Source organism: Manis javanica, chromosome 9, assembly GCF_040802235.1.
Source record: "Manis javanica isolate MJ-LG chromosome 9, MJ_LKY, whole genome shotgun sequence".
Taxonomy (NCBI): Eukaryota; Metazoa; Chordata; class Mammalia; order Pholidota; family Manidae; genus Manis; species Manis javanica.
Genome location: NC_133164.1, coordinates 118355292 through 118371940, shown reverse-complemented (window position 1 = coordinate 118371940; position 16649 = coordinate 118355292). Strand labels below are relative to the sequence as shown.

General features: G+C 37.0%; 1 protein-coding gene and 1 long non-coding RNA gene across 3 annotated transcripts in view; one reads left to right on the top strand and one right to left on the bottom strand.

The window, feature by feature from the left end:
- The window catches only part of DOK6 (docking protein 6), a 309246-nt gene that overhangs the window by 161521 nt on the left and 131076 nt on the right, over positions 1 to 16649 (bottom strand). The gene's annotated exons all lie outside the window — the stretch shown is intronic.
- LOC118968783 (uncharacterized) overlaps positions 1 to 16649 on the top strand; it is a 200756-nt gene that overhangs the window by 153870 nt on the left and 30237 nt on the right. The window contains exon 5 of the long non-coding RNA XR_005056635.2: positions 10625 to 10700. This is a non-coding gene — a long non-coding RNA (uncharacterized lncRNA). The remainder of the gene's footprint in view (positions 1 to 10624; positions 10701 to 16649) is intronic.

Below are 16649 nucleotides of genomic sequence, written 5' to 3'. Positions count from 1 at the left end.
GGGGATAATGAGGCATTAAGTTACAGGGAGTGAGGGGGGGTTACTTAGAGGGGAAGAAATTTGAGGACAATAAAAAATTAATGAAATATACCTAATTCTATCCGTCATGTCGTGGGTGGAGTAGTCTGCTAAGAATTGATTAAAAGTAGTTTAAGCATTAAGACCATTTCAGCTTTGCAGCACCTGATGTGGGCAGCATGCTAGGAAATCAATACAAAATGAATCAAAGGCAAAATAGCAATGAGGATCTGATTGACGTTAGTCACTTTAGTGTGATTTTTTGACTCTTCTTAGCATTACGTCCCTCAGAAGAGAGCAAGTAAAAAATGATGCAGGATTTCATTGCTGGCACAGGATGCACTTGGGAAGGCCAGTGGGATGGGGGAGTCAAGGGAGCTGCACCTCCACCCATGGTGGTTTGACAAGCGTAAGAACAGCCAAGGCAATTTTTGAAAAAATGAATGTTAGTGCACTTACCCTATCCAATTTTTAAGACTCACTATAAATAAAGCCCTAAGTAATTAAGACAAAGTGGCTTTGGTATAAAGATAGACATAGAGATCAAGGGGGAAGAATAGAACATCCGCAGAGGGAGCCATGCACAGATAATTGATGGGATTTTCTTAAGGCCCTAATAATATATTTCAAAGAGTAGGAGGGTCTGTTTAATATACGGTGTTGGAGCAGGATGCCCACTCTCACAGTTCTTACTGGACGTAGTGCTGGAGGTCCTCACCACGGCAGTCAGACAACACAGAGAAATCAAAGGCGTCCAAACTGGTAAGGAAGAAGTTAAACTGTCACTGTTTGCAGATGACACGATATTATATATAGAAAACCCTAAAGACTCCACTAAAAAACTATTAGAACTAATAACTGAATTCAGCTAAGTTGCAGGATACAGAATTAATGCACAGAAATCTGTTGCATTCCTATATACTAACAACGAATTAGCAGAAAGAGAAATAAAGAAAACAACTCTATTTACAATTATATCAAAAAGAATAAAATTTCTAGGAATAAACCTAACCAAGGAGACAAAAGACCTATCCTCTGAAAAATATAAGACATTCATGAGAGAAATTAAAGAAGACACCAACAAATGGAAATAAATCCCATGCTCATGGATAAGAATAATTAATATTGTCAAAATGGCCATCTTGCCTAAAGCAATCTACAGATTCAGGGCAAACTGTATCAAAATACCAACAGCATTCTTCAATGAACTAGAACAAATAGTTCTAAAATTCATATGTAACCACAAAAGACCCTGATTAACCAAAGTAATCCTGAGAAAGAACAAAGTTGGGGGGATTATGATCCCCAACTTCAAGTTCTACTACCAAGCTACAGTAATCAAGACAAATTGGTACTGGCACAAGAACAGACCCATAGACCAATGAAACAGAATAGATAGCCCAGATATAAACCCACACATATATGGCCAATTAATATCTGATAAAGGAGGCATGGATATACAATGTGGAAATGACAGCCCCCTCAACAACAGGTTTTGGCAAAACTGGACAGCTGCATGTAAGAGAATGTAACTGGATTACTGTCCAACTCCATACACAAATGTAAACTCAAAATGGATCAAACACCTGAATATAAGATGTTAAACCATAAAATTCATAGAAAAAAACATAAGCAAAAATCTCTTGAATATAAACATTAGCAACTTTTTCCTGAACGCATCTCCCTCAGGCAAGGGAAACAAAATAAAAAATGGAACAGCAGGACTACATCAAACTAAAAGCTTCTGTACAGCAAAGGGCACCATCAGCAGAACAAAAAAGCATCCTACTGTATGGGAGAATATATTCATAAATGACTTATCCAATAAGGCATTAACATAAAAAATATATAAAGAACTCAGATGCCTCAACACCCAAAAAACAAATAACCCCATTAAAAAAATGGGTGGAGGATCTGAACAGACACTTCTCCAGAGGAGAAATTCGGATGGCCAACAGGCACATGAGAAGATGCTCCACATTGCTGATCATTAGGAAAATGCAAATTAAAACCACAATAAGATATCACCTCATGCCAAATAGTATGGCCAACATCCAAAAGACAAGAAACAACAAATGCTGGTGAGGATGCAGAGAAAGGGGAACCCTCCTACACTTTTGGTGGGAATGTAAATTGGTTCAACCATTGTGGAAAGCAATATGGATGTTCCTCAAAAAGCTAAAATTAGAAATACCATTTGAGCCAGTAATTCCACTCCTAGGAATTTACCCAAAGAAAACAAGATCCTTGGTTGAAAAAGACATATGTACCCCTGTGTTTATCGCAGCACTATTTACAATAGCCAAGATATGGAAGCAGCCTAAGTGACCATCAGTAGATGAATGGATAAAGAAGATGTGGTACACACATACAATGGAATATTATTCTGCCATAAAAAGAAAAAATCCATGATTTGCAACACCATGGATGGAGCTAAAGGGTATTATGCTCAGTGAAGTAAGCCAGGCTGAGAAAGACAAGTACCAAATGATTTCACTCATTTGTGGAGTATAAAAACAATGCACAACTGAAGGAACAAAATAGCAGCGGACACAGACTCCAAGAAGGGACTAGTGCTTACCAAACAGAAGTGGTTGGGGAGGGTGGGTGGGGAGGGAGAGAGAAGAGGATTAAGGGGCACTATAATTAGCAATCAAAATATAGGTAGGTCACTGGAAAGGCAGGATAGCACTGAGGAGACACGTAGTGACTCTATAGCATCTTACTACACTGATGGACAGTGACTGTAATGGGGTATGTGGTGGGGACTTGATAATATGGATGAATGTTGAAACCACAATGTTGCTCATGTGAAACCTTCATAAGATTGTCTATCAATGATAGTTTAATAAAAATATATATATATGGCATTGGAACAACAGCACATCTGTATGGAAAAAGTGAACCTTGACTTCTTCCTCACTCCATATACAGAAGTTCTCCGAAGGATCCCAGACCTGTCCATCCCTCCAGCTATCTCCCTTACTTACTCCTCCCCACAGCCCTGCCATCTTGCTGCATGGGATTGCAGTTGCCCCTTCCTGAATCTCTAGCTCTTCCCAGAGATGATTCCTTTGCTCAAATCAGGCCTCTGCTCAATTGTCACCATCTTAGGTCTTCCCTGAACACCTCACTGAAAAATGCCTCTGTACCCTCGGTCTCAGTCACTTCCCAGTGTCTTACCTTGCCTTGTTTTGCTCATTGCACATATTACTATCTGAAGTCACACATTCATTTGCTTACCTGTTCATTGTCTCCCCACCTAGAATGTTCTCCAACTCTGGGTTTTATCCATCTTGATCGTTTCTTAACCCCAAGTAAAGAATAGGCAGCCAGCAAATATTTATTGATGAATCAATACCAATAAAAAAATTAGTTCTGGTGAACCAAATTTTCTTCCCTTCATTACTCATAGAAAAGGAATACATATTGGAGATCACTTGATTTAATTCACCCGTATTGCACAGGAGGAAATTGAGAACCGGAAAACTTAACTGACAGGCTACAGTCACAACTCAGTTAGTGAAGGAGCTGGGCCAAAAATCAGGTACCTTTACAACCATTTGGCCAGACTTCCTTGCACACGGCAAAAAGCATTCTCAGTTCTTTGACTTTTGTGGGGTGGGAGGGGGGTTGGGTGAGGATGTGAATTTAAAATGGTAGACGGAAGCACAGGACCATCTCAGAGTATCGTAGAGTTGTCGAAAGGGAAAATTTCACTTCGTTCTTATGGTCACATGATACAAAGGGGAACGAGGCTTTCAATTCCCTATCTAGAGACGAGCCTGAACGCCCAGCTGGTCTACCCAAGGCCATAATACTACCCTTTGCTGGACATGGCATTGAATTCAGGTCATCTAACTCCATCTTAAGAGGTTTCACATTTGGACTTGTTTTACAAGAGGGGAGGATATTGAAACATACTGTACTTTTTTGGCTGGGAGAGAACTTTCTTAAATTCCTCTAGTTATGATCAGATCAAAGTTACTCCTAAATTAATAGTCTGTTTTTTCTGTCTTCTCATTCAAGAAATATTAGTTGCCCCTATTTGTTCTTTTTTGTTGTTCTTTTAGAGTCTAAAACCATTGGTAAGCCAAAGATAGACATCTAAAATTCTCAACCCCCCCATTCAATATTTAGTACAGAAGTTGAACTATTTGTTAAATGTTCTCACTATCACCTCTCCAACATAACCTCTCATTGTGACATGTCTTCACATATTATGCCAGAATTCAAGAGTGAAAATGGCATTCTGGGTATCACTAAGTGATTAGTTACATGCCTTCCTCTAATCCAATAAGTAAATAGTTGTGTTTAATTAGTTAAAACATTTAGATGGGCTCTGTTTAAATTTAAAAAAAAAGAAAGAAAGAAAAAAATGCATTTTAAATTAATTTTACTAAATTTAAAATCCCTGTTCAATAAAAATCTCTTGTGGCCAAAATAACTGACAAGCTAGAATCTGCAGGGTCTGTAGTCTGGGAGCAGAGAGATGGAGACCCACAGGAAAGAATATATTCTGCAAGACAGACACGCTTTACTTTCAGGACATTTAGCTTCATGGTCACCAGCACTGACTTTTTTTTTTTTAAATTAAGATATCATTGGTAGACACTCTTATGAAGGTTTCACATGAGTAACACTGTGGTTATAACATTCACTCATATTATCAAGTCCCTCCACCACACCCCACTGTCCATCAGTGTAGGGAGATGCTATAGAGTCACTAGTTGTCTTCTCCGTGCCATACTGCCTTCCCCATGACCCACATATATTACTGGATAGGAGTCTCTGGGTCTAAATTCTAGCTCTGTCACTTACTAGATGTTTTAACTTGGGCAATTTCTTCAACTAACAACCATTTCTTCATCTATAAAACAGGGTCTTCACTGCTATGATTATTCAGAGAAAAATAAGTAAATCCAAGCCAAAGCCTTAGAAGCATACTGATAAATAGCATGTGCTTTATAGTTGTTAGCTATTATTATTTTTGTAAGAGTGTTATACCCACACTGGGAAGACAACTATTCATTACAATATTAGTTTTTAACAAATTGATGAAAGCCTTAGAAAAATGAAAGGTTGGGGAATATATGGATTTCCTAAAGTTCGTACATGGGCCATCCGTGAAATTTCCGACTTAAAGCTATAAGCTTAGTAACTGCTGCTGAATGAAGGAAAGACATGGCTGAAATCGATGTGACCTGTGATGCTCTGAGAACATGGCAACTGGAGAGCTGGTGGTGGCTATGGGGGACTGTATCTGATCCAACTAGTTTGTGTGAGTAATCATGGTTTATGAGCAATACCAGAGGAAAGAAAATGTCACCTTACAGTTTGCTTCTTCAGTTAGCTGGATTCTAATATTTATTTTGTTCTGCTCCAAATGATTCTTTTTATATTTATTGTATAGGAATTTATAAAATGCGTGTAGTTATGAATTTATCAATATTGTTTTTAAATAAAATACTAAAAAGTGGCTTACCAAAACTGTACATTTCCAAATATTGAGAACCATACCCAAGGAGATCTTACTTTCAAATATCTTGCTACCAAGTAAGAAGATGACAGCTTCTACTGTTACAGTCATCTTAGTTGTCAGAGACCATCAAGTTACTCTCATATTTAAAATTTATACCTATGAGAGGATGTGGCCCTCGGTTCCATCTGATACACGGTATTCTGAAACAAGGATCTTTCAACAAGGCAACTGAACACCTAATCCTGGAAGTAAGAAGATTATTTTAGTAATACTTTAGAGGGAAAAAAACTGAACACAGGACTTTCATAAATTTTAAAAAATCCACTTTAAAGGTCTCAAGTGGAAAGTTCAGAAGAACTAGAAAATACACAAAAGTATTCCCCAACCCTACACACCAGGACATCTACCTGTTGATTACATCATACATTACACTCAGCTGACTATCATCAGAAGTTCTATCAGCTATTAGCTGGGACAACATACTCTCCTAAGACAAATGAACCAAATCTACTTTTTTTTAAGGGATAAAATGTATACAAGTTTTTATACTTTATTGCAAAATCCTCAAGGGAAATGCAGATGTACTTATTAAATTACTGAGTTAATGGTAAAGATTTCTTTAACTTCCAGGATAACTATTTAGGGTTGGGGACACTGGCATTTATTCAATAATCATGGAGTCAAGAAAATATATTACTTGAATGCTGAAGGCACCGAATGAGTCAAAGTTTCATCGTGCAACCAAGAGAAGGATTTCCAAACTGAGTCAATATTAGGGGGTAGTGGTAAAAAGGATTAGAAGTCAAAATAAGTGGGTTTATATAGACAAGAGTGTTTTCAAAGAAGAGGCATGTGAAGTCTAGAGGATAATGCTTCTGTTTTTTGGACAAACTGTCTACATGGATGCACAGCAGTACATTTGTTAGCAGTAGTCTTCAAGTCAGATGGTTGTAAGGGTCAGTTACCATTTTCTCTTGTGGGTGTAGTCATGGTACCAAACATATAATATTGTGGAGAAGTGCATCTGGATCACCTGCGATGTATTCTTGCTACGCTGACAGGTGCCCACAGGACTAGTGGATTGGTTGGGTGAGACCTTTCTTCACTCAGTGATGATGACAGAGCCCAGGGGGTGTTGGGCAATGGGTGGGCCAGCTGGTCTGTGTGTAAGACCATCTGCAGCATCTGAGCCAAGTGGCTGGATGAGGCTGAGCAGGGATGGAGGGTGATGAGAGCTGGTGCTTCAAGGGGTATGTAGTCAATTACCATGTTACCCGTTAAAGGCCAGTCATACATTATCCGTCAATGTCTCAAATTCTGCTCACAATTTATTGTCAGCATTTTCTTGCCTGGAAATTCTCTAGCAGCCTCAGAAGACACTGTGTTTATATATTAACACTGTACCTTCTCCAAATCACTCATGATCAAACTTTGTCATCCAAAAAGACAATTAGCAAACATTGTTTCTCAGATAGTCTTGGTCTTCTGTCTGTTTCCTTGGTGTTTGATCCAGGAGGGATACTGAAAAATGTGCTTAAATGCAAAGATGGGAACTGTTTTTTCAAAGTAAACATAGCTGGAGACACCTTATTAATATAGGAATAATTTCCTGGCAAAGAAATGCATCCTAATTCAACAACAGATATACCACCCTGAACATTAAATGTTAACACTTTGAGTTAAACTCCTCCAGGCTGCCAAGATACCCTATAGTTACTTACATTTCTAAATGTTGAAGTTACTTGGGGATGTCTACTTTTCATAGCCTTAAGAAACTATCCTAAGAAAAGGCCTATAAATTTATATTTTTCAGAAAAACACAAAAAAGTGTCTGGCAATACCCAAAGCATTTTACAGAAGCATTTCATGGGAATTCAACAAAGATCTGTAATGTACAATGCAATACGTGCAGTCAGAGCATAATATGACCATTCAAGAGAGAACAAAGAAACCCAAAATAATGCCTGGAGCTTTGGAAATAGAAATGAATATAATGATTAATGCTTTGTGAAACTTGGGGACATTTCCTTGGGAAGAAGTCTATATCCACCCCCCATTATTATGATTTCAATTTTTTTATAACACTTTACATGGTAACAGCAAGCTTCTTAGTCTAAATTCAGCCCTTTGGCTATATTCTGACAGTCTATTTGTGTTCTGATTCCATGAATAATAAATGACCGAATGTGAAGAAATATATAGCTTTCCTCACTCATGCAGAAAGTTTTAAAGCAAAATACATTTTCCCATAAATGCTACTAGATGTTTCAAAAAATCCAAAGGAATGAAAATTTGATGGATGGGGGGAGGTTAATTCCCTTTTTAAAATTTTTTCTGTCATTCCGAAGAAGTGCGGCACAATAACAGGAGCAACGGAGTCAAGAAGCTCAGGATCCGTTTTCCAGTCAGTCTTGGAAACATCTTCTTTGCAATGATCAAGGTTTGGGTAGGTCTTTGGAGTCATTTTGGCTGCTTGCTGCTCGTATGTAGATCTATGCCAGGGGGATATGCACTTGCATTACCCAATGGGCTTGCATCAGGAATTGAGAAATTGTTGAAAGTTACTATCAAATGCAGCGTCAGCTTCTCCTGGAAGTGTGCTGAAGAGGTGAGGCCTACCGATGCTCCAGCTCCGAAGGAAGGCGTGAATGGGAGGCCCAGTCCTGAGGATGGGCACAGCTCCTTGGGACCAGGCCTTCGATGGAAATGAGGGACACCAACGTCTAATTCTACAGGGGGCAGGGTGTCAGCAACTTCCTGCTATGTACCACTCTCTCTTCTTACTGCCATGTTGACATGACCTGTCTAGTTCCATGGCAACCCTCAATTCCAGTCCCTTAGGTGAAGGACACAGTTCCATCACCACAGGGCCATCCCCCATGGAAACTCACACAGGACACTGAGTCCACTGCAGTTCACGACATAAAACTGTTAACCAGGTCAATGCCAAGCCCTAATGTTGTTTTTTAGTCTACTTCTAAATAAATTAGTATTACAATAAATTTATATTACAAGTCTTTCAAAAAGAATGACACATTCAGGAAGCAAGAAAGATGTAGGTAAAGGGCCTGTCACACTGCCAGTCTTTTAATTAGGTACAGTATGTGAGATGTGAAATAAGTCAATAACCAGTTTAATATATGGTGATCTTGTATGATATAAAAATAAGCCACAATCATTTTTAATATCTTGGATTCCAAACCTTAGCAGACTTCCATCTGAGCTCTTGTACAATGACCAAATTTTAGAAATAATGCTACTGGCTGGGTCTCTGAAGGCCACAGTGGGCTTCTGTACTGTTCCATTGCTTCTTTAGTGACTATTTTCTCGGAGATGGTATTTATGATGTTTTTGAAACAAAAATTAAACAGGTTTTGGGGAGATTAAAGATGGTGGCATGAAAGAGTGTATATCAATGATACCTTAATAAAAAGAAAAGAAAAGAAAAAAAATTAAACAGGTTTCACAGTAACTGAGCCTGAACCTATGCACATTTTCTGATAGTGACCCAATATTGTATGTGACTGAGTGGAAGACCTGATACGATAAATGCCAATGATGCTGCTGACATAGGACATAGTTAATGATCTGCATCTCTTTTGAAGCAATTAAGATGCTTGCTTTAAAAAAATATATTTGAGAAGCCTTGAGCACTTTTTCTTATGTTCAGGGTTTGAACTACACAGGTGGCATGCGCAATTGACCTTACCCTATGGACCAAATAGAAATATTTATTATCAGTAACATACAGAATGAGTCAACTGCAGGGTGGGCTGGGTGTGAAGAGGCCCTCATTATGATGTATGTGCATGACTGTGGAATTTATTCTCAAGAGCAGATGTATCAACCAAAGCAACTAAACATGACACACTCTTCCAAGATGCACTACCTGAGAAGTTGATGAAGCCATAGATTGTGTTTCTCTGATAAATTATAAAACAAACTAACTCTCCAGCCATAAAACATGTATCTCTTAGGATTTGGACTCATGAAAATATAATAAAACAACTCCCACTTGTGACCTTTAAGTGAATTCCAATTTGGTCTTGACACCAGTCATGCCATTCTTAGGTCACCTACTACAGTGCTTTATGGTATTTTTAAAAGGCAACCTGGACATTTACCTCATTTACCTATGTGATAAGGACACGGAAGGTGCTAGAAAAAAATAGGAGAAAAGTAGTTTTCTGATGTTTTCTAGAATGGTCTAGTCCAATTTTTCTAGAATGTATTTCAGCCTTCGGTATATTTTAATAATGACTTTGATAGCAACACTTAAAAATTAAATTTTATAGATGAGTGGGATGTATAGGAGCTTAAAATAGCATTGATCTTCAAAACTGCTCATAAATGCAGATGGAGAATTTAGGCCATATTTAATAAGATTAGGTATAATCCCTGCAGCGTGAAGTAAAACAGTGCCCAGAAACACTATTTGATACGTGCAAGTTAGAACTTGCTTCTAGAATATATATCAAGTGATTCAAAAGCTAGGGTTTTCATTATAAATTGCGTGACAAATAAAAATAGCATTGTTAAGGGGAAAACATCCTTAGGAACCAGTTAATTAAATGGAAAAGATGGCCCCTACAAAGAATCAGACTGTAATTCTCTCATGAAATTCATCTCTGGCTAAGCTTTTTGGTTAATTGTATGTGGAGCAGGATTAAAAGGAGAGAACTTGTATTCGTGAAAAGTGACACCCAACAACTTTTTGCAAAGAATTATGATTAATAGGACATTTTCTCTGATTGCAGAAAAGTTCAGAGAAGTTCTAGATTTCTACCTGCTTTTCAACTACAAAGGACTACAACTTGACAGGTTTTATTTCTTTGTTGCTAGTAGTTGTTACAGAAGTGGCTACAAAAGTGTGCTGTACTTTAAAATTTATATTTAAAAAGTGTATATTTTGAACATTTAAAAATTAGACATTTGTCTTTCTCAATTAATCAGAGGTAGAAGGAAAACTTCTGATGACTCACCAAACCTCTGGGTAGTTTGAGAGGATGATTGATAATGATGTTGAATTTCCTTTAACCTCTTTACCTAAACACAGACTCAGAAAAAGGGGAGAGAATTTCAGAGGCCAATAAATAAAACATTCACTGCTGAAACTCTTTTCAGATTTACTGAACATGAGAACTGCCCAAAAAATGAGATGGCATTGTTCCTCATTCTACATCAAGATGTGATAAAAGAGGTAGGTACCTGAGGCCGAAATAATTGTAGTCGCCATTCACTAAGGGTTCACTCAGTGCCAGAGGCTTTCTGTCTGTCACATCTAATTGTCAACAGCACTATAAATCATTCCCTTTTGCAAGTGAAAACACTAAGACTATGTTGTATGGTGGCTAGAAGTGGAGGGTCTGGATTCACATCCTGGCTCTGGCGCTTACTGATTTGAGCATCACAGTCTCTCTGTGTCTTCATTCCATCACCTCTAAAATGGGAATAATGGCCCAATTTTGTAAGAATTATTACGAGATTTAAATGAATTCATAGTGTAGAGCACAGGACCAGACTCACAAAAGTATTTGATAAATATTAGTAACCATCCTTTAGAGGATTTAGCATTTTGCCTAGAGTCGCAGAGCTAACAATTGGCTAAATTGGATTCATCTGTTTCCATTGCGCTACACTTTCTTAGAAGACAAAGAACTTTTCCTGGAAACGTGCCTATGCACATTATGGGTCAATTATCATCCAGATAACACAGATGTCCAATAAGTTATTTAGACCTCAGTTGAATTCTACTTCCCAGTTGTGCTCTAAGTAGATTGTATCACCTTTTCCATATCCTGGAAAAGTTCCCTGAACATAATAATGTGTGGAGTGTCTACAATAATTATAGTCTATAAACAAAGAGTTGTTGCATTGGGGAAATGGCCATTCCATCTCAAATGGGCTTATTCTATTTCATATCATTCAGCAGTGGTAGTAGTGGACTTGATAACTTTTCTCTCTTCTCATTCAGGTACACTCCTATAAATTCTTATCTTCCTTAAGTTCCTAAGTGAGAACTTGTCTCAAGGTTAATAATTGTTTTTAGTTTTACATTTGGATCCCTTAAATAATAATAGCAGATTTTGCAGCTACCAGTTGTCCAAGTCTCTGAATCTCAATTTTCTTTGTGTCATTCTGCAATTTCCTTTTAACGCCTGCAAGCCCTGTATGTAAGGAGGCCGCGGTGACCTGCATTAAATCTGATTTGCTGCTGACATCTGCCTCACTATTTATAAACAAATTCAGTGCGATTTAGTGAACCACAGCTATGTTGTTAGAAGTGGGACATTTAAAGACAGGAAAATATAGCCTGAAGCAAATGGCAACAGAGTACTTAACACAAAATCCTATTGCTTATTTCATAGCATTTCCAGTGACACACTAAAGAAAAATGCTTTTGGCTGTAGACATTAAGAGGCAGCTTTGTGATATATTCTACCCAAGAAATTAGAGTTATCAAAACAAATGCTGCAGATGTCAATATGATGTGCTTCCATAATACAAAGCCTGAATTCACAGGAGACAAAGGTCATCACACTGTGGACTTAAATCTAATTCTCTAGTCTCTATTTTTTCTCCTTGTAGAACTAGAGAAAGTCATAAAAATAAGGCAATGGGTTTATAAGCTAATAAGAAGGTGCATGCCTAGAAAACACAACAAACAAAGAGGATTTGTTTAAAAATTAAATGGGATTTCCTGTGTTATCTTTCTTAACACATTAACAAGCACACTGTGTGCTACATGTTTTTGGCATCTAAATCTGTTGAAACTAAAAACTTCAAAAAACAAATTAACACAGAACCTGTTACTGTAGAGTATTTGTAAGTCATAAAATTAGGTTAATGTATTTCTTTGTCAAAATTAAACCCTCCAAAGAAACCAACACAAGAAATACAATAAGGTGAATTTTTAATTATGTTATTTAAAAAACATTTCAAGGTCATATTCTTTGTTTCCAAACACATGATAAGAAACAACTTATATTTTATGTGAAACCAGTATGTACAAGGTATCATCTTTTATTATTGAAGAATTAACTATTTCCTGTAAGAAAAACTTGAAAATAGCTGAGGTTCTCATTTTTTCATTAACTATTTTCACACATTCCTACCTCATACTAGCATCTCCTACCTTTCTAGTTTATTCCATCCAGTATCTCAATTCCAACACTCTTTGACCTCCATCAAGATCGCCATTCCACTGCCGATCCTACCCTATTTTCAAACTCAATCACTGCCTTGATGTCCTCAGTCGTGTCAGTTATCCAGCCTGAGCTCTACTGTCAACCATTAAAGTCCCTTCCAGTCATGCAAAACCAGCTTCCCTGACTCTCTCCCTTGCTTCCTTATATTTATTTACTAAAATAAAACAGGAAAATATATCCATTCCTAAAGACTCTGAATAGTTGAAAAAGAAAGAGACCCACAAGTACACAATATTAGTAATGAGAAGAGAACATGTATACAAACGAAAGGGAATAGAAAATTAAGTTACATGGTGACAATAGCTAACACTGCAGGGTCCTTATAAGCTCCAGTCCCCCTGCTAGGTGACAGACAACTTGTGTACTTTCTATAATCATCCTTTTGAAGATGTCAAGGCCAAGGCACCTGGAAGGAAAGTCACTTTATCCCAAACATATCACTGGAAAGTGGGGAGCCAGCATTTGAACCCCGGCCCACACCACAGGCTGTGGTCTTGGCTGGTCCCATACAAAGGAATTCGAAAATCAGGATAATATGGACAGGGCCCCAGGAGAGTCAGATTCCCACGATGCATTCAGATAGATGTAAAAAGCCTGGGTGGCCGTGAAGTTTGTAAACAAGTATCTCTTAAAAACATACTAGGCTAAGATGTTTTCAAAAGCAACATTAAAATAATATTTTATCTGTTTCTCAAACTGCTCCAGTGCTTAAAAGTAGGAACACTTGGCATTCACTTTATGAACATTGACAATATCCTGATGCCAAGCCCTGTCTAAGAAAGTACAAGGAATTCGCAGACCTGTCTCATCTGTGAATATAGTTGTGAAAATCCTGTGGGTTACAGAAAATGGAATGTAAAAGTGTATTATGAATAATGCTTCAATATGTCCAATTGGAATTGACTCTTCAAATATACAGATTCATATTAACTATCATTTGTCAAAAGCTTGCCATGCGCTAGGCATTGATCTTTGGATATTAATCTTTATTATAAATCCATGAGGTAAAATTGTCTTTGGATCTCATCTCAGACAGTCTGGCTCTAGACTGTGCTCCTGACCATGACTTTGCAGGAAATATATTAATATAATTCATCCTGTTAATTCTTAAAAGAAAAAGAATCATGTAGTTACACTGATAGATGCCAACTTGCAGTAAGTGGACTTATCTTAGGAATATAACTTAGCTACCAGAAATCCAACATGGTATAACCCTGTAATGACATAAAATAAATGAACAAGGGCCATATTTATCAAAGTAGAGTAAGTCCACAAATGTGACAATGAGGAAAAATGGCCACTTGCCAAATAATAGAATATGCTATATTTAGATAGATTTCAAAATTATGTAAAAAACAATAAACCATGATTTCTACAAATATAAATATAATAAAAGTATTAAGTTACAAGTGTTTAGTAAATAGAAAACATGGAAATCATTATAAAATTTTAGGGATTATATAATTATAGCAAAGCATACATCATGTATTTATACTGCTTTTGATTTATTTATTTCTTAAGGTGGTTGATAGGTTCACAGGTGTTTTTATATTATCTATATATGATATTTAAAAAAATCAATGCCTATTAATTAAACAACTTTTAGAGTATAAATCAGGCAAGCTCACTGATGTGAGTACTTTACGCTTTATGACACACAGGTACATTTGTGTGTATGTGCATGTATGTGTGTGTACACATGTGTGTGTGTTTACACGTATGTTCAAAATATTGGGATCATTTTATGGTACGTTTTATAAACTGCACATTTCACTTAACATATGATCTCCACTTTTTCAAGTCAATAAATACAAGTTTACATCATCAGTTTAAATTGCTGCAAATTATTTTGTTTCTTAAATCAATGATAAATTGATGAACAATTAGTCATGAATTTTTCTTTTTTATTAAAAGCACTGCAATGATCATGTTCATAAATAAATGTGTTTATTTTCTAACTTTTACTCCATGGTACTTGTTCACTTATGTTTTTTGTGATCTTTGCTGGCAAATCCCTGGTTCAGAGGTTGCATGTGAAAATCCTGAAAAGCATGTTTGACTGCAGGAGAATTACCAATGCTGGGCCACTTCAGATAAACTCCCGGGCTTTCAGTCTCCAGGGTTATGAAGGTGGTATCAGTGGCATAGAAAATTGACATTAAAGGCAGGTGTGGGACCGAAATTTTCACGTAAGACTATCCTAGAAGAGGAAGTCCCCAGGCAATTTTTCTTTGCTTGCATTTGATGTTTTTCTTTTCTTTAATCACTTCTTACTGAAATCTTTCAATCCTGTTTATCCAACTTGCAAAAGTCGAGGCACTGTCTCTTGCTGCAGTCTCAGCTGTGCAGATGCACGCGGGTTCCGTGTTCATTACAGATATGAACCACAGCTCCCATTTCCAATTTACTCCTCTTAAAAAGTCTCTTTATTTTAGTTTTTTTGTGGCATCTCTTTTCTTTTTTGTAAGATGAACTATGCATTTAAATGTTTATTATATTTTACTTAGCTCTTGTTTGTGTTTTTTGGAGACAGAAAGCCTACATCACCTTGCTAATCCGAAAAAGTAATTTGTAGTTTAAAAAGAAAACTTTAATTTGCTCCATTTACATTTGAATAAAGTCTAGACTCAAACCCCTCTCAGCCACATCCACTCTTCATCCTCTGCTCCCAAAACTACTTCAGAAACATGGAGGAATTGAGTCACAATTTCTTGTTTGCGTTTGTACACGGAATTCCTTTTTCTCTCTGTTTACCTGTTGCAACCCATTCAAAGTCCTTCAGAAATGAATTTAAAAAAAAAAACATGATTTAGAAGAGTTCTGTATTAGTACTAGGACTATTATAATAAATTATCAGAGGAAGCTGGGTGGTTTAAAACAACAGAAATCTGTTCTTCCACGGTTCTAACAGGGTGGAAGACCAAAATCCAGACATCTGCAGATGTCTGGGGAATCTGTTCCGTGCCTCTCTCCTGGCTTCCGGAGGTTGTCGGAAATCCTCGGTATTACTTGGTTACGGCTTCATCTTTCCAAGCTCTGCCTTCATTTTCACACAGCTTTCTTCTCTCTGTTTCATCTGCGACTCTGTATCTGACTCTCATCAACTATGACCTCATCCTGACTTGATTGCATCTGTCAATATCCTGTCCCCAAACAAAGTCACAAGTATTGGGACTTGAATATATCTTTTGGGGGGTACATAATTCAACCCATTATAAGCTCTTTTTATCATATCACCCCATTTTGTGCCACCACTGCTTTGTGTACTAAGACTTCATCCTAATCCTTTTATAGTATATATTTTACAAATATATGAATAGTAAGTTGGTCAAAAAAATCCATAAAACAAATAATTCAGTCTTGAGGCCTATTGCAACTATTGAATTTTAATTGTTAAAACATTCTCCAGAAAGTTTAAATAAAAAAGTCTTATGTATTTTTAGTGTACTGTGATTAGTTGACACCTTAAGAGACATATTCAATTTTTAAGTCCTCATTCAACATTTCAAATTTAACGGGATTTTTTTTCTCATAAAATATTCAAACATTTTTCTGCTTCAAAAATTTCAAAAAGTCTGGCACCCAATTGTAGATGGTTTGACTTCTTAGTAGAGAGAAGTTCTGTACAACAGAGTAGCATATGGTACAATTTTAGAACGACACATCAAAGGTAATATTTTTTTATGAAAATCCTAAAACTAAAGCAGAAGTACATTTTCTGAATGTACAGGAATGTGGAATGGTACCTCCTTTCTGACCATTTTCCAGCTGACACTCTATGTTAATTGTTCATAAAACTTGAAAGATATTTTGCACAGAGAGTATTTAGTTGTAAAGTGCTTTCTGGAGCTTGACTGACTTTCAGGGAGTTTGCTTGCTTGGCTCAGGCAAAGGGCACAAGAGTTAGCTCGTGCTTCATTGTGTGAAATGATGGGCAGAGG